The sequence below is a fragment of the Coenobita brevimanus genome, chromosome 114 (assembly GCF_032717465.1).
Source record: "Coenobita brevimanus isolate Jiangsu-jjx chromosome 114, ASM3271746v2, whole genome shotgun sequence".
In the NCBI taxonomy this organism is placed as follows: Eukaryota; Metazoa; Arthropoda; class Malacostraca; order Decapoda; family Coenobitidae; genus Coenobita; species Coenobita brevimanus.
The window spans coordinates 20,542,260-20,568,411 of NC_137067.1; positions in this window are offsets into that span (position 1 = coordinate 20,542,260).

The following is a 26,152-nucleotide window of genomic DNA, read 5'->3' on the forward strand; positions in this document are numbered from 1 at the left end:
TTGGCAACACTCCCCCACCCCCTTCTCCACCATCACCCTTCATTCGTATGCTGCCCACACCACTCATTCATCCTCTCTCCACACCCACACCCACCCCACACCATGCAAGACGTTTACTTCCCCACACTACTCATTTTCTCCTTATCCTCCTTCCCCTCTCGCCTCTCCACCTAATTCCTTCTTCACACAATGTCACAGTTTGTATATTTTTGGGGGGATAGAACATCTTTGTCCAGACTCAAATCCTACTCAGTTCGTGGGTTTAAAAAATCATGTATTAAACTATTGAATACCTGTTGCTGTGAATCCTTAATTATTCTACATTAGCTACTGTAGACGATTTTATGATGCTTAGGTTTTGTTTCCTGTCATCCTCTGGTTACCCTTTAAACTTCAGTAAACAGTATATCCATTGGGTAAAGTCAAACTATTTTACTTGACTTCTGAATGAGACAGACCTAGCATGTATTCAATATGGTTGGTGGGTGAAGTGGTGACATGTAGAGAGGTGTATGGTATGGAGGACTACAGTACTGGGCCATGGGAGCAGGCTGTGAAGCCTATGCCCAGAGTTGGGCACATAAAAAATAAATAAATATATAAATAAAGCTAGCCAGGTGTGATATTAAACAAAACTACCTCGATTTAATCCTTTAACCTAGAGGGATAATTCTTTAATTTCCTCTCTTTTTTTTCCTGCCCGTAAGTTATTAAACTTACCGATGGAAAATCTTCCGAGGTCAGAGGGTTACGAATCAATCCAATATCCCGCCACCTTTAATCGTATTCACTTCAGTTCTCCTTTATCATTTATTCAAACCTTTCACTTTGATTCGCCACACAGATTGTCCACACCCTTGATTTTCTCTCATCCCTCCTCTTCTTTGATGCGCCTTTGCTAATCTGTTCACTTTCGTTCAGTGGTTCTCTTGTTTTTCCTCACCAATCACACTTTCCACAACACTCACTGCTGCTTACCCAGAAAAATTTCTTCTTCCCTCAACCTTCTTCTTTTTGTTTTTCTGTATCTTCTATAATTTACCCATTATCCTTCAACTTGCTTCCATTCTTTCGACACCATTGATTCAGACTCTCCCCGCCACTCATTGCTACGTACCCACCCTACTTATTTCCTCCTCCCAGGCTATGTCATTTTCATCTTGTCCTTCCTTGTCATCATCATTGTTCTATTTTTCTTTTTAATTTGCCTCTGCCTTTCCACACCACTCAGACTCTCCACACCACTCATTGCTGCTTAAACACGCTGCTTATCTTGTCTACTCAAGCTATTCACTCTCCTTTTCCTTCATTGTATATCCTAATTTTCACCACACCTGCTCCAATCATTCTATTATCCTATTCAGTTTTTACCACACTAAGTCAGGCTGTGGATTAAGGCTATATTGAGCCACAGCATCCGTAACCCGAGGCCATAGTGGAGCTGGTTTGTCAAGCCGCTGTCTCCTTCCCCCTTCCCTCCTCCTCTCTTCCTTACCCCCTTCCCCAGTCTTTATTTCTCCAGCGACAATCTTCTCCTTTCCCCTCCCCTATCTTCTTTACCCTTTTCCCTCTTCCTTAACTCTCCCCCTCCTATCTTCTCCCCTTCCCTCCGACCCCTTCTTCTCCCCCTCCCCCTTCCCACAGGCCCTTCATGTAGATCCGTATTTGCAGAAGTTTTTTAGCTTAAGTTGCGTATAATATTGCTTGTTTATACTTGCTATCACCCATACAGCCACCATGGTAGGAAGGAAAAATAAAAAGAGAATAAAATAATGTCAGTCTAGGGTAGGAAGAAAGGAAGGAGAGAAAACGGAAATCTAGAAGGCTGAGGAGGAATTACACACATCTTCTGAAACTGGTTATTTCAATGATGCAACTATTTAGGACTGACTTAGGTCACCTCAAAGAAGCACAGTTTCAGTATATGGGCATAACTCTTCCATTTTACCAACTAAAGGAAGTGTAAAATGAGGCTCACCAAAATTATAAGTCGTTGCAAGAGTGATAAAGGAAGGATGAAATAAATGAAGAATGAAGAAGAGAAAAGAAGAATGGAACAAGAAAATAGGTTGATCATGGAATGGAGAAAGGAGGAGGAGCAAGGAAGGAGGGGCAAATGAAAAGGTGGAGGACAGCGGAGAAAACGTTCAAGCTCTAAGGTGGGATGGAAGATTTTGAGGGGAAAAAATGAGGAAGAGAGGGGGCACAGGGGGTTAATGATTAGCGGAGAAGTGGAGAGGATCTGGGGAGGTAGGACGGGTTGGAAGGCGCAGAGACCAGGAGTTTGGTTAAAAGTAGGGGAATGGAGGTGGTCTGGGGATGAGGTAGGGAGAGGAGGAGGAATAACCGGGGAAGCGAATCCATGGTTGGGGTGGGAGAAATGGTTGGGAGTAGAAGGGGAGGGCACAGTGGAGAAGCAGAGACGGGAGGGGGCTGGAGATGGGATAGGAGAAGGAGTAGATATGAAGGGGAGGAGGAAGTAAGATGGAGGGGGAGTGGATAGAGAGTACGAGATCGGGTACGAGATAAGGCGATGGAGGGTGGTGGTTGGGAAAAGGGTCCGAGGAAGGGTGTGAGAAAATGAGAACGGGGAGGGAAGGAGAGAAGAGAGTGGAGAGGAAGGGTAGAGGGATGGGAGTGAGAGCAGAAGGGTGGGGAAAAGAATCCTGGATTAAAGATGAAGGAAGGGGACCTATGATGGGGTTACGGGGGAAGGGGGGGGGAAGGGCTTTGTGCTAATGGGGTATGGGTTGGAGGTAGGATATTGGGGGAGGGGATAAGAGGTACGGGTAGTGGTGAGGGCTCTGGAGATGGGGAATGGTAGTGGGGGAGGGGTGGGGGAGATCACGCACAACAAACCCTGACCTCGACTCCCAGTTTGGCTAAGGAATGCCATTGGAGGGCTCTGATGGGGGGAAGAGAGGGAGGGACAGAGAGGTGAGAGGGAGTGAGAGGTACGAGAGGAAGATGGCTGTGGAAAGGATGAGGAGAGGGAGGGAGGAAGAAAGGTGGTGAGAGGGAAAAAGGGGGGAAATCAGAAGGGAAATACAGAAGGAAGAGGATGGAGGGAGGTGAGAGAGAGGCAGGAGAGGAGGGAAGTGTGAGGGAAAGAAGGGAGGCGAGAGGAAGGAAGAGTGAGGGAGGAGGGTGAATGAGGTGAAAGGGAGAGAAGGAGGGTGAGGAAGGAATGGGGCTTTAAAAGAGGAAGGGGAGGGAGAGAAAGAGCGAGCACAGGGGAGAACCAGGGGGAGAGGTTGAGCGAGATGCTGATAGGAGGAAAAGGAAATAAAATGAAGGAAGCCTGAGGAAATCATGGCAAGAACAGTGTACAGTATAGGCATAGTGAAGAGGTGAGTGAAGAAGAGCCACAAGAAAAAGACATGAACCGCCAAGAAACACATAGGAAGTCTGCAAAATGGCAATAAGAAAATAAGAGGAAAATGTTTATTACCGTAAGAATTAGACAGGAAATTGAATGATTATCATGTGGAAATGGAAGGAAGACAAGCAATTACTGACAAATGTAAGATAACCGTAATGAAAAATATGGACAAATGGCATTCATGGAAGAGTATTTACGAAGAGAAATGACTGCTATAATGATTAGAGGAAAGAAACGTAGAATATCCAGAAAATGAGCAAGGGAGAGATGAAAATAAATGAGAATCTATAGAAGAATGTTTAGTAATGGATGATCACTGAGACAGGTGCCAAAGTTTTGCCCATACGAGAAAAGCGCGATTTAAACCTGAGAGACAGTTATAATTGTGGGAAGGACGTACCAATACTGATATAATGAAATCAGGGAAAAAGGGAAGAAAGTGTATTAATATGATACAAGAGCAGAGGTGAACGAGAAGCATCAGACACGAATGAGGGTAAGGAAGACTAATAAGACGAATGATGAAAGTGTGGTAGGTAAAGAGTACCGGGGTGAAGGGGAGACGAGGAAGAAAAGATGTTTTGAAATAATGGAGAGAGAGAGAGAGAGAGAGAGAGAGAGAGAGAGAGAGAGAGAGAGAGAGAGAGAGAGAGAGAGAGGTAGGGGAGGGGAACACTGCCGATAAAAACCTTAAAAGTCTAACTCATAAAAAGAAATTCTGGGAAAGGAGATAGGAGCGGCGGCAGGCGTGAGGATGTGGTAGTTACAAGGAAATAATAACTAATGTTGTGGGAAGAGGAGGCGAGGGTGAGATGGAGGGGAAGCTGAAGATGAGGGACGATGAGTTTGAGTGTTAGGAAATTAGTACTAAAACATGGATGAAAATTATATATGAGAAAACAGAAAATAAGAATGGGGATGGAAAACAAGTTTATGATGGAAGGAATGCAGGTGACCGGAAAATGCAAATGGTTAGGAGAGATGCTTGAATAAAAGTACATTAGAACTTGTGAACATGTGGAAAGAGGAGGGAAAGCTCAATGAAGCAGGGATGGAAGGGGGAATGACTCGGAAAATTACACCAAAGCGTGGATGACAAGAGGACAGAAGGGAGGGAAAATGAGTGAAAAATTGGAATATTATTCGTGTTAAGATGAAGGTGCCAGAGAATGGAAGGCAAGCTGAAGGTGAGATGGGTAAGGTAGGGGGTAAAACAGTAATATTGAAGTGTGAATGATTACTGGATGAGGAAAAATGAGCATACTGTAGGTACAAAAAAGGACCACAAAATAGAATTAAACCTAATATGAAATGAGAGAGGGGTTAAAAAAAAAATCGAGACGAAGATGAAAAAAGAATGCAAGATGAAGATGGAAAGGTTGAAGAAATAAGGCAGATCTTCTGAGTTAAACTGAGGTGGCGGGAATTTAAGAAGAGGAGAAAGGCCTGAAGGAATGAGAAGAAAAAATATATACTGTTATAACGTTACTGTGGTCCATAAGGTCTGTGACTGAAAGTATTAGAGTGAAAATAAAAACAGTCTTAAGAGATGACAATGTAGAAGGTTGATGATCTCAGGTGGAGTCGAAAAATAGGAAAATAAAAGGGGAGGGGGGTGGAGGGCGAGGAAGGAAAGGGGAAAGCTATACCAGCCCGTTGTTGTGGTTACGGGAAAAAAAATGCGACAATAAAAGGCACAATGAAATTATTATATGAGCAACAAAGTACAGACCTAAAAAGGGAATGAGGGGAGGAGATGGAAGAGGGAAAGAATGTTAAGGTGCTATTGTGGTGCAAGAGAAATGACTAGGAATTGAGGGAAATGGAAAAGATTTATAAAGACTGCAAAGAAAGGATCACACTAATACATCAAGAAGGAAAGAGTCTGAGGATGGAAGGATGTGGGATGAAGGTGGAGATTGAAAAAGGAAAGATGTCGAAATGTGTTGTTATGGTATAAAAAGAGTTGTGCCAGACTGAGAATATAAAGAGAAAATAGAAGAGGAGAGAAATTATCCAGTGATTGTATAGAGCTCGTGAAACACAGAGAAGGATGTATGACGGGGAAAAGAAAGAGGGAATGATGACGGAATAAAAAGGAAGAAATGTTTGAACTTGTTTTCGTGACACAGAATGAAAGGCAAAATGAAAAAGAAATTAAAAAGACTCTGTGGACATAGATTACAGAATTATAAATCGAGAAGGTGGATTTAGGACCAAGCCAAAAACGAGGGGAGGGGGGGGAGGCGATTAGTAAACGCTTCATTATGGAAATAATATTATATAACTGAAGAAAAAGGGGAAACCGATCTGAAAAGAAGTTGAGGAAAAGAAGAAATGGAAATGAGATATAATGAAGCTCAATGTTGTGGAAAGAAACTGTGACAGTTTGGAATAAAGAGTGGAATATGAAAAAAAAAAAGTCGTACAAAGTACAGCGCTAATTAACCGAGATGGAGAGAGTCTGAGAAAAGTGGAAATGGAGAAAGAATGGTGGAGATGATAGAATGCGTTTATGTAGCATTAAAAGAAAACATGTTAGAGTTAGCAGCATAACAAACGATGAGATGCGTTAATGTCAAGATCGTTGTAGTCTGAAGACGAAATGGGCAGGGGACACTACCTAGTACGCTGTTATGGTAAAAATGAAATCAAAATAAACGGGTAGTGTGTTAAGGAGACAAAAAGTATATACGACCCAACACAGTGAATAACCAAGATGGAGAAAGGCTGAAAAAAAATGAAATAGGAAGGATTAACAAGAGCGTTTTTGTTATATAAAATTAACTGTGATCGAGACTGAAACTGAAGAATGAGAGGGAAAAAAGCCACAAGAATAGATCAAAGTTAATAAACTGAGGTGAATGTAATCTGAAGGACGGGGGATGAGAGAGTGGAAAGGAGATTATCAAGCCTTACTGTTGTATAAATAAATAACTCTGGCTTAATAAACTGGTTGAACGGAAGAAAGTAAAAAGTATATATAAAAAAGCAAAACTAATAAACTGATGTTACATAAAGAGCATGTTAAAAGTCTGAAGGTTTGTTAATGGAGTAGGACGGGATAAAACTGCTTAGCTGCTTTAATTCAGTGCCGCCTTATTTGATATTATTCTTCCCACCTACATACGATTATATTCCGTTTGAGAAATATCCTTTATAGTCTTTTGCATGTATCCTACTGTGGCCACTGATTACCCACTCCATTCTCAGGGTCCTGCAATCCAACGCGCAACAGATCAAGCACACCTTCACACTTCATCACTTAGGCACCAATACACCTCGCCCATACTGAAAACAAACTAACATTATGTCTGCCAAGACCTGAGTGATGGTGTTGGGGGATGCATTTTGGACATGTGGCAGTGTGGAAGGCCAGTTATGATTTTTGCAATATCCAGACCCCGTTAAGCTGTTCCCCGCCGCAGCCTGGTGTCGAACTGGTATCTTTTCCAACAGCAGTCCAACGCTGTACCACTTGACCACAGTGTCTTTATAATTTACTCTTGCTATCGTTTGCTGATTCCCTTCAGCTAAGTAATATTATCTCATACAGGGGGTAAAGATAGATAAGTGGCAATTACTACCCCTACTCGACAGGCTAAAATTTCTTACATACTGTATATAACTGATAGAAGGTAATAAAGAAAAGCTGGAGATTACTGGTGCATATATACATGTAACTAGAGAAAGAATATACGTGAAAGAGGCGAGGTGAAAAGAAATTGTATCGGTATAATACTATTTGTATCTGGAAAATATTGAAAAAGGGAAAGAAAGAAAATGAAGAAAAAAAGATAAAGCAGTGTGTGTGTGTGTGTGTGTGTGTGTGTGTGGTTAAACAACGGGGTGTTCCTCCTCTGTTTATCATGGTAAAGACGCAAGCATTAACTTGGTGGTACAGTGGGTGGCCGATAATGTAGCATATAACAACAGTTACAAGTTTCTGTAGGCCGTAATGGCCTACAGAAACCAATTTCTCAACCTCTGCACTTGTTTTCCTTTCTATTCTTTTTTTTTTTTTTTGCACCCAGACGATTTTATTCAAATCTAGGGATATCTGATATGAATAAAATTCCCTGAAAGAAACATTAGGTGAAAATGATGACTTAGTTCACTGGGTTAACAATTGTCACTAACATTACTCCTCTGGATGAACGGGCTAAAAGTTGTCAAAGTATAATATTACCTTAGCATTCATTATGCGTGTTCAAAGTGTAATAACCCACGATTATGTACCAGCAACCTGTGAACTCCCAGTATACCTAGTTCCATTTGCTTACTTTTGGCACTTGCTTGCCTTGGTGTATACATCCCGACACAGTGCGTTTATCCATGTTTGGTTTATTTGTATGTATTTGCTTTTAAATACCTTGTCTGGCCTCGGATCTCATTGCTTGCCTTATTTTGACGTGGGTCTCCTGCTGTGTAGCTTCTTAGCTGACTGTTAATCTTGGCTTACAGTAACCACTTCATTATTCATTATATTAGGACTATTTTTTGCACGTACCTAATGTCAAGTACAAACGATCATTCTCCTGTATTAGCTGGTTTTTTATTGCAGTGACTGTGTTTGCAAGTTTGTCTGTGTGTGGGCGAGTGTCTGTACGTGTATGTGCGTATGCATGTACGTATGTGCATTTTTGTGCATGTGTGTGCCTGTTTTTGTGCATATGCGTGTGTGTTCTGTGCATGCGTGTGTTTTGTGCATACTTGTGTACGTCTGTGCTTACGTACACGTCTGCCTACACTGTACATAGGCATATTCGCACATTGTGACTGTCTGTGTCTCGGCCAGGGTTCCTCAGTCTTAGCGTCTCAGTGTCTGTATGTTTATATGTACAATACATATGATTACGTATGCATGTTTGCGTACGTGTGCGTGTACTGAGCTTAACCATGTTTGTCTTAGCCGTGTGCCTCCCCGCCTCTCTCTGTCTCGCCTCATTACACAACAGGTTTTCAAGACGACAGTAAAAAAAAAAAAAAAAAAGTTGGGGATGAATGGCGTATACTTGGTGACGAAAACTGACTGTCTTCCTCTTTCCACGCACACTGTCCACAGTCCCAGTCCATACGCACACAAATATATACATACAAACATTCAATATACACACACGTTTACTTTTCTACTAAACTGAGAAATGTAACTTGCAATACTTTGGTGATAGAAACTCCGTGTACAAACAGCTAGATAACGAGTTTATTACAAGCTCACAGTAAAATAGTCTGCCCTTCTCGGCTGCCTGATATCAACTGATGCAATAACGCCGTCTTCAGGCGTGGCAAAGGGTGCTGACCTAGCAAGATTAGTGGGGGCATGTATGCATTGGGGGGGGACATACATACATCGGGGGTAGACATATTGTGGAGGGGGTACACTACTCCCCCGGGTAGCTGAGACGGTGTCTCCTGACACCGGGAGTTAAATGGTGTTTGATGATAGTAGTAAGGCAGGACCAGGGAGGTTTGTACAAGGGATAAGTATGATACAGGGGCAGTAGGGGAGACATGGCCATGTGGAGGGGAGGGAATTAGAAGGATATATACATATAAGATATACAAGGAATAATAGGTACAAATCCAGTAAGGGTCGAAGGGATATATGAACATAATGGGAAGTACACAATAATAGTTTGATACATGATAAACAAGGAGTAGATATGAGAGTTCTATTGTTGTACTTCCTTCATTTTTTTTTTTTTTTGTATTTTCTGTAGGATACACTGTCACTCAGTAATGCATGAAAGAAATACCATCATTTTCTAGTAGGCAGAGTGCTGTTCACAGTTTGGTTAAATGTTAGATGGCAATGGTAGTCACGGAATGCGAGGGCACTAAGTATGGGGAGTTTCTACGTCGTGTGTAGGGCGTACTATGCTGGTAGCGACTCTGATTTCCTGGAGTCGACGTTCCATTTTTCTGACACAACAATGCACTGCACAGATGATGAGTAGAAAACCTATGAAAGCGATAACCACAGGGGAAAACACAACTGTTGGATGAACCCATGAACGGCTGAAGGCCAGAGAAAATTGATCCATAATGAAATCACTGTCATTGAGGAAGGTGAGCATGCGTAAGTGAGGGGAGGTGATGGTAATGTTGGCAGAAGGTAGGGTTGAAGGCATGTCGATTGGTTGAAAGATGTCATAGGAGTGTTTACAAACAGCTTGGTGATAGCGAGTGGCGTAAGTGATGACGGACTCTGATTTGACGGTACAATAGTCAGGTGCTTTGTAGAGACCACTAGCGGGGACGGAGTGAACGGAAGAACCAGGACACATGATGGTGACAGAGATGGGAACAGCAAAGAAGAAGTACTGGACATGGTTGAGGTGAGCATGGTGGACCGGGAGGTCAGGAGCTGGGACAAAAAAACAGGCCGAGTAGATGGAATGGTTGCGAACTAAAGCAGACTCACAGGGTGTAGCACTGCTAGGGAAGATAGCGAAAAGGTGGGCAGCACAGAGATGAGAGGTCGGAGTAAGGGAGGAACATTGCTGGAGGTCTGTGGAAGAAAGGAAGGCAACGGAAAGATGATCATGGGAGAGGAGGAAATATTCTGAAGGAACAGATACCTGTAACAAGGAGTTGTTGAGGCGGAAAGGGAAGGGAACGATGTGGAAAAGGTTAAAGGTTATGGCAGAACGGAGAGGAATATGGACGACGACGTATGTAGTGAGAAGAGTGGCTTCGAGAACAGGATAATAATATTCAAGGGAAGAGTAAGGGAGGACTGGGGAGAGACCGAAGGTGGAGTGAGCCCATTCCAGGACAGAACGGAGAGCTGAGACAGGTACTAAGTCGGCAGTGACACGTCCATTGATAGCATCGACCAGGATACGAACCAAGGTAGAGACTTGAGACAGGAGAGAGTCAACGGCCAGTTGGAGATTATCCATGTTGAGTTTGAGGTAGAAGAACTGAGAGATAACGTTGAGATCTGAAAGGTGGCGTTGTAAGATATCGGTGAAATTGTTTAGAGTGGACGTGACTTCATTGAGTTGGGTTGTGAGCTTCTGTAACATAGTGTGTTGGATTTTAATGACTCGGCGTTGTGATTCTAGGGCTGAAGCTAAATGAGTGAGATCAGATTTGAAGCCAGAAATGTCACGGGCTGTAGCAACGCCAAACAAGCCACTCAGAATCTCACCGCCGAAGTCGAAGAGACCTCGTTTCACACGAGAACGACCCACGGGTGTCTGAAGGGAAAATGTGTCATTGAGCTCAGTGAATCTGTTACTTATGTATTGCAATTGCCAGGAGAGTGGGAGGAAAAGGTTATAGAGATACTCATTCGGGTTGTGTGTCCCCATGAGGGCCGTGAGATGGTTCCTGATTCCGTGGAGCTGGTACGCGTAGGCAGGTTGGGCAATGGCTACGTCGGCCAGGGGCACAAGATCGTAGCGCAAAGAGGCGATGTCGTCGATAAGCATAACCTCGCCTCCCGAGCCGACCAAGGCCCCGGGACGTACTCCACCATCGTCCTGACCTGACCCAGACCCCAGGAGGGTCAGCACTGCCAGCAGGGAGATCGCTAACATCGTACCTAGAAAATCAGGGTAGAGTTAATGGGGGAGGTCGTGAAGAGGTTGATGGGCAGAGCGCAGTTTGGACCGATATTGATTGGTTGATGAATGAGCAGGTGGAGATGGAGATGAAGGAGACTGAGGGATAGGCGGAGACAAAGTAGACTGAGGGATGGGAGTAGGGGAAGAGGGGGCAGGAGGTTGTGGAAGTGACTCTTCCAACACGAGGCCACGGGGTGCTCGCTTTAAGTCATCGACGTGGACGTAGTGGACAGGTCCTGGAGGTGAAATTTGTTGCCTTGTTGAGTGAGGACTCGGTGGGGCCCCTGTAAATTTGTCATCCAACTTGGAGGAACGCGTATGGGAATGAGCAAAGACAAGATCGCCTACATTGATAGTGATAGGAAAGGCGGACTTATGTTGGCGCTGCAGCATGTCCTCCTGAGAGGAAGCCAAAGTGGATTGGACATACTGGTGGATTGTCTGGAAGTTGGCCAATTTTAGCTTAACATAATCATCCATGTTGTAGATGGGTTCTGGCTTTGAGGATAAGAGAGAGTATGGGAGGTCCTTGTCAAAACCAAAGAGGACGAAGAAGGGAGATTCAGCAATGGATGCATTGATGGAACTATTGATGGAGGATGCCACTTGGGGAATCCAGTCATCCCAGGACGAACTATGGGAGCCTAGATGTCTGAGGCACTCTAAGATTTTTCGGTTGTGGCGTTCTACAAGGCCATTGGAAGCCGGATGGTTAGGCACGACATTGCACTTACTGATACGAAAGTGGCGACAGATCTCATTGAGAAGGCTATTGTTGAACTCTGTACCGTTGTCAGTAAGAATGGTATGAGGGGTACTGAACGGGCAAATTACGTGATCTACAAGAGGTGAAACAGGCTGTGGCACAAAAGAAGAAAGCATACAATGAATGGATGAGAAATAGGGGCGTGGAAGAAGTTGAGAGGCGGAAGAGAGAGTTATATGTGGAAAGGAAGAGAGAGGTGAAAAGATTAGTAAGAGAGAGTAAGAAGAGAGTGGATGAGGAATTTGGAAGGAATTTGAGTGTAAAGTGGAGGGACTGTAAGAAAATGTTCTGGAGAGAAGTGAAAAGAGTAAGACAGGGTGGAAGTGAAGTTAGCGGGGGAGTGAAAGATAAAAATGGTAGATTACTAGTGGAGAAAGGAGAAAAAGTGAGCAGATGGAGAGAACACTTTAAGGAATTGTTGAACGTAGAGGATGGAAGTAATGCGAGTATAAGTGGCTGGGGAATGGCTGGGAGAAGGAGGGAGGTGAGAAGACAGGAAGAAATCAGTAGGATAGAAGTTGTGGAAGCAATGAAGAAAGTTAAAGCAGGGAAAGCCCCAGGAATTGATGGAGTGTGTGGTGAAATGCTGAAGCATGGGGGAGAGATAGTAGTAGAATGGATGTGGAAGATGTGCAGATTGGCCTGGGAGGAAGGTAGAGTCCCGGAGGATTGGAAGTCAGGTATAATTATTCCCTTGTACAAAGGAAAAGGGGAAAAAGAAGTGTGTGGTAATCATAGGGGCATTTGTCTTCTTAGTATAATAGGAAAAGTGTATGATAGGATACTTATAGACAGAGTTAGAGAAAGAACAGAGAAATTAGTTGGAGAAGAACAGGGAGGCTTTAGGAAGGGAAGAGGTTGTGTAGATCAGATATTCATTCTTAGATCTTTAGTGGAAAAGTTTCTAGAGAAGGGAAAGAAGTTGTATGCGGCTTTCATGGATTTGGAGAAAGCATATGACAGGGTGGATAGACAAGGATTGTGGAAAGTGTTAAGAATATATGGAGTAGATGGGAAGTTGTTGAATGCTGTGAAGAGTATGTACAATGGTGCGAAGGCTGCAGTGCGTGTGGATGGTGAACTAAGTGAATTTTTCTCTTTGAAAGTTGGTTTGAAACAGGGATGTGTCATGTCTCCATGGTTGTTCAATCTGTACATGGATGGGGTAATAAAAGAGGTACAAGGTAGAGTAGTGGATGTTGGAGTGGCCCTGGTGAGAGAGGATAGTGTTTGGAAACTCCCTGTACTGTTGTTTGCAGATGATACTGTGTTGTTGAGTGAAGACGAAGGGGAGCTGCAAGGCTTGGTGGATGAGTTTGAGAGAGTGTGTAAGAAACGGAACCTAAAGGTGAATGTAGGGAAGAGTAAAGTGATGGTCTTTGAGAGAGGTGAAGTCAGTGAATGTACAGCGAGGTTGCATGGTGAGGAATTGGAAAATGTGAGTACGTTTAAGTATTTGGGTAGTGTGATGAGTAAGGATGGAGGTTTGGAGGGTGAAGTGCTTGAAAGGGTACAGCAGGGAAGAAAGGTTGCTGGTTCCTTGAAAGCAGTGATAAGAAACAGGGAAGTGAGCATGGAAGTAAAAAAGTTACTACATGACAGTATTGTGATACCAACTCTAACATACGGAAGTGAAGCTTGGACATTGTTGGAAGGACACAAGTCAAGAGTGAGAGCAGTGGAAATGAGTTATTTAAGAGGAGCCTGTGGAGTCACGTGGAGAGACAGGCTGACGAATGAGGATATAAAGGAGCATTGTGGTGTGGATGTGGATGTGATAGGAAGCGTTGTGAGGAACACACTGAGGTGGTTTGGCCATGTGGAGAGGATGGAGGGTGAAAGACTGACGAAGAGAGTGTATGTGAGTGAGGTGGAGGGTGGAAGAGGGAGGGGGAGACCGAGGATGAGATGGAGGGATGGGGTGGAGAGTTATATGAGAGAGGGGGTGTGTGAGTTGGGAGCAGGGCAGTGAAATGGCGGGGGACAGGGCGACTTGGAGGCGATTTGTTTGTGGCCACCCCAAACGGGATTGAGGCGTCTGGCAATAGATAGATAGATAGACAAGGGCACGGGCAACGCTCTTCGCGGTCTTGTCGGAGAGGGGAACGAGGACACAGTAGCGGAAGAAGTGGTCGACCGCTACGAACAAGTACTCAGCGCCAGATTCTGTGAGAGGAAGTTTTAAGAGATCGATTGAGACAGTTGCCCATGGTCGTGATGGGATTGGGTATTGTAAGAGAGGTGCTGGTAAGCCGGTTGATCCTTTGTGGCGGTGGCAGGAGAGGCAAGAGTCACAGTGGGCATTGATATCGCGGCGCATGGTTGGCTAATAGTATTTGAGATGTGCTTGATGCAAGCATCGGTCTTTGCCTGGATGGGGAGCTTGAGGAGTATTATGAACAATATGAAGAACCTTTGGTATCAGGGCAGTGGGGACAACAAGTTGGCGTACTTCGCGATTGGACATATCTTTGCCTGTTAGCAGTGTTTTCCTGTACAAGAGATCATCATCTAGCATGAACTCATCTAGTGATACTGGCAGAGTAGGTAAGGTCGAGGCATCGCCAGATTCTAGGAAATAAATGACTCTGGACCACATGGGGTCTTGGCGTTGAAAGTTTCGAACAACTTCTGACGTTAGTGTAGTATTTTCAGTTACTTCAGGCTGCAGTGATGTTATAGCTGCTGCTACGTGACGTGAGAGTCCGTCTGCAACTACATTCAACTTGCCTGGTACATATTGAAAAGTGGGATTAAAGTCCTGGATGATGACAGACCATCTAGCTAACCTACCTGTTAGGTTGCGATTCTTGAACAAATCACATACTGGAGGTGGTCTGTTTGGATACGCACTGGATAACCATAGACTATATCTCTGAAATGTTTCAAGGACCAGATTACCGCTAGCGCTTCGAGATCTGTGACACTGTAGTTACGTTCAGCGGTTGTAAGGGTGCGACTAGCATTCGCTATTACACGCTTCCTTGATGCTTCATCGAGTTGCATCAAAACGGCACCAAGTCCAGTGCCTGAGGCGTCTGTGCAGAGAAGGAAGGGTGTGGTATAATCAGGGAACGCTAGAACAGGGGCATGTACAAGAGCTGTCTTTAGCTTTTGGAAAGCCTGTGACTGGTCGTTAGTCCAAACAAAGGGCACATTCTGCTTGAGTAAGTGGGTCAGAGGAGCGGCGATTTTCGCATAATTCCGGATGAAGCGACGATAATAGCCACTGAGGCCCAGGAAACTTTGTACAGCTTCAGTAGTGGTAGGTTCTGGGAAGGTAATGATCGCCTTAGTTTTATCCTCATTAGTATGAATGCCTTGTGCATCTACGACATGGCCTAGGAATTTGATTTTCTTTCGCAGGAAGTCACATTTACTGAGATTGATTTTCAGGCCTGCGAGCTGGAGGCGTTGAAAGACTTGCTGGAGTTTGGTAAAATGATCAGGGATGTATTTACTCACAACAATGATATCATCTAGGTAAGCAAAAAGAGAGTGTCCCATCATACCGCTGAAGACTGAATGGATAAGTCACATGAACACGGAGGGAGCATTTCTCAGACCAAAAGGGAGTCTCTTAAACTGAAAATGTCCGGAAGGGGTGCTAAAGGCTGTGACTGGGCAAGAGGACTCTTCCATTTCGACCTGCCAGTACCCGTTGAGGAGGTCTAAAGATGAAAAGACTACGCTATTGTCACCAAGGGATTCTAGCAAATCAGTGAGGACAGGTAACGGGAAACGGTCTGGAACGGTGACAGAATTGACCTTACGATAGTCGACTACTGGTCTAAAGTTGCTGTCCTTCTTTGGTACTAAGAAAAGTGGGCTATTCCATGGACTGACGGAGGGTTCAATAATGTCCTGGTCTAACATGTTCTGTACCAATTGATCTGTTTGCTTTCTCTGGCTGTGGGGCAATCGATATGCTGGTATGTAAATCGGCTGAGTTCCTGGGAGTAGTTCAATCGTATGTTTGACAAGGTCTGTCCTACCCATCGGTTCACCGGGTAAGACAACCACATTTCTGTATGAGGTCAGAAGGTCGAGGAGTTGAGGCGTATTTTCTGGGAAATCTGTGCAAGTGAGATGTGAGAGCATATCGGGTGAATGCGTCGGCGCAGATCCCGTAGAGTTAATAGTACATACACCAATTGGCTTATCATCAGTCTGAATAGTAGGAATTGAGGAATCCTGGCACACCTTTACGGCCACTGGGTATACTAGGAAGTCTCCAATCTTTACACCACTTTTAAGTTTTAGTGGAGCATATGTGACATTGGGCAAGTACAGGTAGCATAAACTGTCCTCTAAGACTGTACACCACGCTGACTCATAAGTCAAGCCATTCACACAACACGTCTCAGGTAGGGTTAGTACATCCACTCCTTCTTTCGCACCGGCCACACAAACAGAGACTTTGGTGAACTCGTGCGGTAACAAAATTGTGCACGTATTCGTTACTGCACGTTTCGTCTCTGCGTGTTGGAGATCATTCAGACTGTGTGAGGTAGGTAACTGAGACATGTCTGAGTCAGGATAGTGTTGTCGGGAGAGGATGTAAGAGCCATGTTCGAGGGCTGAGATGATGTATCAGGAGACATTGAGGAATTTATGTCCTTGCTCGCAGTCAGTAAAGGAATGATCTCTGTATTCTCAGATGATGATAGTGGTGGTTTGGGCTGGGTTGGACTTTTTGGTAGTGATAGGGACAGAGGTAATTGAAGGACTGATTTGATCGTAAGAACAGGACGGAGACATTCCATGGTGTAAACCGGGAATCCAGAAATGTCTATACTACCACATGCAGGTAATAATGCAATGGAATGTTGTGCCATGGTGGAGAAACCAATAAGGGCATCTGCGGGAGACTGCAAGTCATTAGTGACATGAAATTCAATGAGGATAGGAGGCAAATCTCTGTGGAGTTTGACTTCAAGGGTGACTCTTCCCTTAACCTTAAACTCTGAGCCGTTAACACCACATAGGCGAATGTCTGGTGGTTCTAGGAAACTGACGTGGCTGTGATGGCGATGAATAATCTTTAAGGAATTTTCGGAGATGAGATTTACTATAGATCCTGTGACCAAGAAGAATGACGTTGGTATGTCATGACTGCTTCCGAGAATGACTAAAACCAAGGATGTTATGGGACCTACATGGCGGATGGGGAGTTGGGTTTCTGGTTCTACGTGATACTGGTCCAATACGGGCGCGGTGCTTCCCCCGACTGTGGGCGGTTGAGGTAACGACATTCCTCAGTGGTGTGAGTCGTGCTTGATTTGTGGTATTTGCAGTGTGGACGACGTGAGTGGGAAGGCGTACGCTGTCTGGTTTGGGAGTGAGGACGTCTGTATGTACGGTCGCAACTGGATGCTCGATGTCCAGGATGACCACAGTACCAGCAAAGAATCGAAGATTGTCTGTTTCGTCGGGCGCTAGATTGATCACGACCTGTGGTAGGAGAGCGATGTGTGGCAGGTCTGCCGTGTGTGGTGGGACGGGAGCGAGATTGGTCTGGGGTAGTGGAGGTGTGACAGACTGAGGAGGCCAAGGGTTGGGTGGTGCCCTGACGCGTGTAGTTCGAACCTGTTCTTTCATGAATGGCTTTAGTGACCTGAATAATTTTATCCCCTGGATTGAAACTGATTTCCAAGGCTAGCTCTCGCTGTTTAGGAGTAAGCCAGTGAAGGAATCTGAGGTAACCAATTAAGTCAGCAAAGCTGGTGAGTGAAAGCATTGGAACCCCATTCTTGTCTTCTAACCATTTCGTGCCTACCAGTAATTGGAGCATCTCGCTACTAGTTGCTTTCATGGCGGCGGCAGCTGCGCAGAGCTTGGGATATTGCGCTGGGACGCGCAAGTCCTCATCTAGTTGGTTTAGGAGATTAATGAATCCCATGAGAGACGCGGTATTTGAATGCTGGCAACAAAGGCTGATGAGTTCCGTACGAAAATCAGCAAAGGTACGAATGCTATCGAAATGTCCTGCACGGATCGTGGATCCGATGTCTGATTTACCGTGGTGCAAGCGACCGAGGAGGTAAGCTACTTTGAGCGATTCCTCGGTAATTTGTCTATTGTTTATTTCTGTTTCGACTTCTCTGAGGAAATCATAGACAGACCAAGTTGGGTCCTGGCTGGTAAATTTGGGACGATTGGCATCGTTGAGATAGATAGACTGTGGAGGGTTGGCCAAGGCTGGAAGTGTAGAAGTGGCGGCAGGAGAGGTGTGGGAGAGAGAGAAGGTAGTGGCAGTTAAGGGCGAGCAAGACGGGGTATGAAGGGAGGCAGGAGAGGGAACGACAGGGGAAGGAGTAGAGGAAGAAGAAGGGAGTGTAGAGGCAGGACTAGAGGAGGAGGTATCTGGATTTACGAGGGTAGGACGGGTAGTAAGTGATTCTGCGGGAAGTGAAACGGGAGTCTCAGGTACAGGACGGTGGTACTCTTTGCCACTTCGTAAATGAGTGATTGTGTTAGAGTCAGCAGACGGGGTATGAGCAGGTGATGTTTCCGGGTCGAGAGGGCTGGTGGTAAGCAGTTGACGTGGAAAGTATGACATTTAATGCGGCAATGGAAGATGAAAGGATGAAGATGGATACGTAGGTGGAAATGTATAAATAACAATGAGAGAATGGAATACACGAGGTGCAAAAATGAATGGAGGTGCGGGCATGGATGGTTTAAATAAAATGCGAAGGATGAGACGGAATATAAATAACGTAGGTGAAGATGAAAACGGGGTAATGAAAATGAGATGGAATATTTACAATAACCAATCTGTAGAGAAAATCGAGGATAATCTCTATAGAAAGGAAAGATATACTATAGTTACACAGTAGAGATGGGAGTGTTGAGATGTATGACGTGCAGGGGTGGCTGGGCGTGGCTGGGCTGGGGCGGGGCGGGGCGGGGCGGGGCGGGGCGGGGCGAGGCGGGTCGAGGCGGGGTAGAGACAGCTGGGCGGAGAGGAGAAGAGACGCTGCGATGAATCACCGGCAGGGAGTGGCGGTCTTAGGAGGCTCCGTAATGCAGACCAGATGCGGGTGACGGCGGAGGCCGGTGGTGGGTGGTGGGGGCAGATGTCGGCGCAAGGCAGGTGTAGAGCCGGTGAGTTGCAAATGCAGAGAATGGTGGTGGGCAGGCAGCGGGCAGACAGTGATAAGTGGCACCGTGGGGGCAGGAGCTATGATGAGTCCGGAACAGGTGCTGGGAACAGGTGCAACAGGTGCGTAGGTCGGCGACGGTGACACATGCGGTCAGGAACAAGGCGTATGGGTACGGTTGTTTGAGAGGTGAGCACTGGTGAGAAAATGGTACACGCGAAAAGCACAGCCAAGGTATGACACCACTAGAGGCACGGAGGAGGGGCGAGGCTGGCAGATGCGAGACGTCGTGTATCTTGTTGTATCACTAAAAATCCAAGGAGGCGGTCAGAATGTGATGGTTCGAAACACCGCTGCTACCAAATGTAACTTGCAATACTTTGGTGATAGAAACTCCGTGTACAAACAGCTAGATAAGGAGTTTATTACAAGCTCACAGTAAAATAGTCTGCCCTTCTCGGCTGCCTGATATCAACTGATACAATAACGCCGTCTTCAGGCGTGGCAAAGGGTGCTGACCTAGCAAGATTAGTGGGGGCATGTATGCATTGGGGGGGGACATATATACATCGGGGGTAGACATATTGTGGAGGGGGTACAGAAATGACCACATACTTATCAAATAAATATTCCTACACACACAACACTTTTAATGGAACCTAAAGGACTGCACATTTCGGGGAAAAAAAAATACTTACCCAGTCCAAAACACACACACACACACACACACACACACACACACACACACACACACACACACACACACACACACAAGCAACTCCCAAACGATCTTGAAAGGCTATACGGTTATAGAAGGAAAAATCAACAGAATAAACCTCGAAACATGAACAGTCACATCTAGTGACACCCACTTATCTCTCATATCCGTAGAATAATTTGGCCCACACAGACATAGCCAAACACGGACTGACAAACACTAATACACCATAAACAGTGGTGCGCATTTAAACGCAAAAGCAGTTAGAGTTGCTTATAAGGCAGGGACTGGCTCTCTCTCTCTCTCTCTCTCAGTTTACATCACAATTCCAGGCAGTGTTTCACAACTACAAAACCTCCAGCTGCCTCTCAGACTTGAACCGTGGTGCACTAGTGACCTGCCCCACCACCCCACCCCACCAAAGCTATTATTATGTATTTCCGAGGTGTAGTGCCGGAGATACAAAAATTACACTCACATACAAAATGTGACTAACCTCGGGACGCCACGTAAATTTTTATATTTTATCTATACCCACTGTATACGTGACAACTGAAGAAATTATCAACAGCTAAATATTATATGGCCTTCAGTGTGTAGAAACAGAAATGTGTTGAGACACATAAAGCGGACTAGTGCTCATTTTATATTATATGGCCTTCAGTGTGTACAAACAGAAATGTGTTGAGACACATAAAGCGGACTAGTGCTCATTTTATATTATATGGCCTTCAGTGTGTACAAACAGAAATGTGTTGAGACACATAAAGCGGACGAGTCCTCACTTCTATACACAACACGGAATCACGCACCAAAATGTGTGGAAAGGAATCAAACAGGTCTAAAGTGAAAGGTAAATTCTCCATACTAAACCTGCCAAGTGCAGAAAACTGCTGACCGATATATCTGGTCACGATATGTTACCTAATATGGCAGACCTTAAAGAAATATAAGATAATATGAGAGCTCGGCGCTTGACAGAGACTGAGCGAGGCCCAACGCAATGGCAACTGCAAGAATGAGGACTGTGTGCTGAAACACTGACTAAATGTCCAGTGCATCTTGTCTGTCATAATAGTGGTCCAGAGAAGGTCATTGAATTACACTAAAATTAAAAGTGACACATTCCAATTTGAGAGTCATGCGAGTACAAGTGGCTGGGGTTGGCTGGGAGAAGGAGAGATGTGAGACGAGAGGAAGAAATCAGTAGGATAGAAGTTGTGGGGAAAGCCCCAGGAATTGATGGAGTGTGTAGTGAAATGCTGAAGCATGGGAGAGAGACAGTAGTAGAATGGATGTGGAAGATGTGCGAATTGGCCTGGGAGGACGGTAGAGTCCCGGAGGATTGGAAGTCAGGTATAATTATTCCCCTGTACAAAGGAAAAGGGGAAAAAGAAGTGTGGTAATCACAGGGGTATTTGTCTTCTTATTGTAACAGGAAAAGTATATATATGGTAGGATACTTTTTGACAGAGTTAGAGAAATAACAGAGGAATTAGTTGGAGAAGAGCAGGGAGGTTTTAGTAAAGGAAGAGGCTGTGTTGATCATATGTTCATTCTTAGGTCTTTAGAGGAAAATTTTCTAGAGAAGGGAAAGAAGTTGTATGCTGCCTTCATGGATTAGGAAAAAGCATATGACAGGGTGGATAGACAAGGATTGTGGAAAGTATTAAGAATATAAGCAGTAAATGGTAAGTTGTTGAATGCCGTTCAGAGAATGTTTGAGGGTGCTAAGACTGCAATGGGTGTGGACAGTGAACTAAGTGATTTTTTTTATTTGAAGGTTGGATTGAAACAGGGATGTGTCATGTCTTCAAGGTTGTTCAGTCTATATATAGATGGGGTTATAAAAGAGATACAATGTAGGGCAGTGGATGATGGAGCAGCTTTAATGAGAGAGGGCAACGTTTGGAAACTTCCTGCACTGTTGTTTGCAGATGATACTGTATTGTTAAGTGAAGACAAAGGGGAGTTACAAGGCTTGGTGAATGAGTTTGGGAGAGTGTGTAAGAAATGGAATCTAAAGGTGAAAGTAGGGAAGAATAAGTCATGGTCTGCGAGAGAAATGAAGTCATTGGATGTACAGTCATAAGAAAAACTATCGTTACCATTCAGAGCTATGCACTATGACACAACGACGAAGTGTTGTGGAATGACGGGACACGAAAGTTTGTACCGCAAACCCGTCAATGTCGGTTATGTGAGACACATATTAGAATTTGTGCTAGAGGTAATAAAAGCTAATTAGATCGTTTGGCCTCTGTGCATAGAGACAATACATTTTACTATCCGGCACCGAATTCATTAAATAAAAATATAACAGATATGGTGTAGAGTGGGCAACGAACATGCAGACGGGCAGTGAATATGTGCACCCATGCCGGACGTATGATAGTACTTCAGCCGATACAAGCCAAGTTCGTAAATTTCAGTGTAATAATGATATGTATTGCTTTCTACACATGATGAATGTTGAGTAGAAGGAAAATAATAATAAGTGCTCAGTCTCATTGCTTTAATATATTATGTACCCACCGCCTACTTCCAAAACACCTTCTAGATGTTGACACATGGATGCCACTGACTGAATCATCCATCTGGAGCATTTAACAACCCATCTAAAGCAAACAACTGAGCTCGTGCACACCTGCTACACTATCATAAAAAAAAAGTCGATGCGTATAGATTGAATACACTTCAAAATAATGTATTTATTGTATTCTATAGATAATAAGTGTTGAATAGTAGGAAAATACTAAACGTGCTGAGTTTCATTATTAACCCCCTTTGGAGCGCTCAGGGTAATGCAAACACGTCCTGTATATTTCCCCGCCATATGGCTCATTCTTGCTCAGTATTCTAACTCATGTAGTGGGATTGTGATATGGCAACACAAGATAGGGGAGGGGCGAACTGCAAGGACCCCCCCACATAGTCCAGCTAACGTTCGTTTTGCATCGAACATGCCTGGGGGTAATGATACTTTTTCATATGACTGTACAGTGAGGTTGGAGGAGGAGGAAATGGAAAATGTGAGTGCATTTAATTACTTGGGTAGTGTGATGAGTTGAGACGAAAGTATTGAGAGTGAAGTGCTTGAAAGGGTACAACAAGGAAGAGAGGTTGTTGGTTCTTTGCAAACAGTGATAAGAAGGAGGGAGGTGACCATGGAAGTAAAAAGGTCGTTGCATGACAGTATTGTGATGCCAACTCTAACATATGGAAGTGAAACGTGGACCATGATGGAGGAAGACAAGAGTGAGAGCAGTGGAAATGAGTTATTTGAAAGGAGCATGTGAAGTCACAGGGAGAGACAGACTGACAAATAAGGAAGTGAAGGAGCATCGTGGTGTGGATGTAGGTGTGATAGAAAGCGTTAGGAGAAATACACTGAGGTGGTTTGGCCATACGGAGAGAATGGAGAGAGAGAGAGAGAGAGAGAGAGAGAGAGAGAGAGAGAGAGAGAGAGAGAGAGAGAGAGAGAGAGAGAGAGAGAGAGACTGAAGAGGAGAGAGTATGCGAGTGAGGTGGAGGAGGGAAATGGGAGAGGGAGGCCGAGGGATGAAGTGGAGAGGGAAATGAGAGAGGGGGGGTGTGAGGTGGGAGTAGGGCAATGAAATGGCGGGGGACAGGGCGACATGGAGGCGATTTGTTTGTTGCCATCCCTTACGGGATTAAGGCGTCTGATGATAGACAGATAGACATTCTAATACATCTAGGATATGTCAACACAGAAATTCCAAACTAATGTCTTGGGGACAAATGGATGCATTAGCAGTTAGGAAGGAATAGTCTTCTAACGTCAAGTGTCTGATAGCATTGACTGGGATGAAACCTGGAGAAAGAACACTCCGGTAATTTTTATCATGTTCGTGGCATAACTTAAATTTGACATGTAATCCAGTAGTATAAGGCGTAGATCCACATGCTGTAAAAAGACTGCCTAGGTACATAAATATTCACATACAAGTATGGTTAAATAATTTACACGCAAAGCTTTATGGTCCACATTAGTTCATTTCACAACCATAAACATAGTTTTGTAACATGTGACTCATAAAACTGATTTAAAACCCTAATTTTGTATCTCATATTCTCTCTGTTGGTTGATGACAGCGACCAGTTTGACTTTATGATACTTCATCCTCCCACAGCAAACCTTTCCTGCAGGCAATCAGCAGCCAGCAGACCCCCTGGACAGCAGTGTACCTCTTGTCCTAAATCATCACAGAATCATGTACTGGACAGCCCATCAGGCAAGGATACCTGTTCCTCTGCATCATGCCAGCAGTCTACTCTGAACCTATTAATCTCCCAGACTAAAGAACATTCAAGTGAAGAAACACAGGCAACCCCCCCCCCCCGCGTATACTGTACATAGAACCCTATGGTAACACTTGTTATCCATCCCAAATCATTAGATCATCCTACGTGTTATGTACAACTGCACTTACTCCCCACTGTATCACTTATATAAACAATAAGCGCCCCCTACTTACCACAGACCACTTCTGTCATCATAGTTATCTCTACTATCATTACCACGACACTACTATCATCATAACCTCTACCCACAGCTACCACTATCAATATTAAATCACTACCATAGCTTCCACAATCTAACCTTTTTCATAATTCTAACTACCTCAGCTACCACTATCATCATCATATCATTAATACGACACTTACCCCTTTCATGTAATCACTACTACAACTACCATTGTCACAGAAGTCACAACTACCACTATCAAAGAAGTCACATCTACCACAACTGTCCTTTTCATTATAATCACCATTACTGGGACAATCATCATCACCACCATCATCGCTACGACAAATGCCACGAGTATTTCCCCTACTGTTACGATGGGACGAATACTGATAGTCAACTATTACTCTCCAGTCGAGAAAGAAATCAATCTGATAACTTGTAAGTCTTGCTATCTCCAGACGATTTTATTCAGCTTAGTAGTAACCTCTTGCAGTCTAGGGTTTGGTAGGTTAGCCCCATTAACCCTGTAATGATGGTAATATTAACTATCACAATATTACCAGTATTTTGCAATCACCAAAATATTTCATTCACCTTAGTAATAACCTCTTGTCGTCTAAGGGAAAAAAATAGTCTCCATTAACTCTCTAATGATAGTAATATTAACTATGTCATTCCTACAACCGAAAATCCTATATATTTATTGCAAACGTGTGGCTCTCGTCGTGTCACAGTTAAAAAGTCTCCAGTAAGCATTTCAGAACGTGAGAAATCTGAACTATTTCTTATTCTTGCTATGGCTAAGCGATTTAATTAACTTATCAGTGGTCCTTGTAGTATAAAGGCTGATAAAAGATAATCAGTTCACAGGCAGTATAAATGTTGTAGTAATGAAGAATGATAACAGGTTTGGATATTCCAAATTGTCTAGAAATAGTTCAAGATGGCCTCTCTATCTCCAGCATTTCCCTTACCCTTATCCTTCCCATTCCCCCATCCTTATCCCTTCCCTTCCCTTCCCTCCCATTCCCCCATCCTTATCCCTTCCCTTCCCTTCCCTCCCATTCCCCCATCCTCATCCCTTCCCTCCCATTCCCCCATCCTTATCCCTTCTCTTCCCTTCCCTTCCCTCCCATTCCCCCATCCTCATCCCTTCCCTTCCCTTCCCTTCCCTCCCATTCCCCCATCCTCATCCCTTCCCTTCCCTTCCCTCCCATTCCCCCATCCTCATCCCTTCCCTTCCCTTCCCTTCCATTCCCCCATCCTCATCCCTTCCCTTCCCTTCCCTTCCATTCCCCCATCCTCATCCCTTCCCTTCCCTTCCCTTCCATTCCCCCATCCTCATCCCTTCCCTTCCCTTCCCTCCCATTCCCCCATCCTCATCCATTCCCTTCCCTTCCCTCCCATTCCCTCATCCTCATCCCTTCCCTCCCATTCCCTCACCCTCATCCCTTCCCTCCCATTCCCTCACCCTCATCCCTTCCCTTCCCTTCCCTCCCATTCCCTCACCCTTATCCCTTCCCTTACCTTCCTTCCAATTCCCCTTAAGCTACCTTCCCTTCCCTGCCATTCCCCACATTCTCACCCCTTCCCTTCCCTGCCATTCCCCTCATTCTCACCCCTTCCCTTCCCTCTCATTCCCCTCATTCTCACCCTTCCCTTCCCTGCCATTCCCCTCATTCTCACCCCTTCCCTTCCCTGCCATTCCCCTCATTCTCACCCCTTCCCTTCCCTGCCATTCCCCTCGGGGCCAGAATAGCTCAGTGGCAGCGCTCGTGCTTCACGACCGTAGGGTTGGCAGTTCCAGCCCGCACCATAGTGGCGTATTTCTGGTGAGAGATGTAGCGGTCTCTCCAAGGATCTCTCCTTGCCCTGCAGAGCTATATGGTCCATTGGTCCTGGCTCAGGGGATTCACCCATCCCCTCATCCCCACCCCTTCCTTTCCATCCCATTCCCCTCATCCCCACCCCTTCCCTTCCCTTCCATTCCCCTCATCCCCACCCCTTCCTATTCCTTCCCTTCCCTTCCATTCCCCCAATCCCCACCCCTTCCTTTCCATCCCATTCCCCTCATCCCCACCCCTTCCCTTTCCTTCCCTTCCCCTCATCCCCAC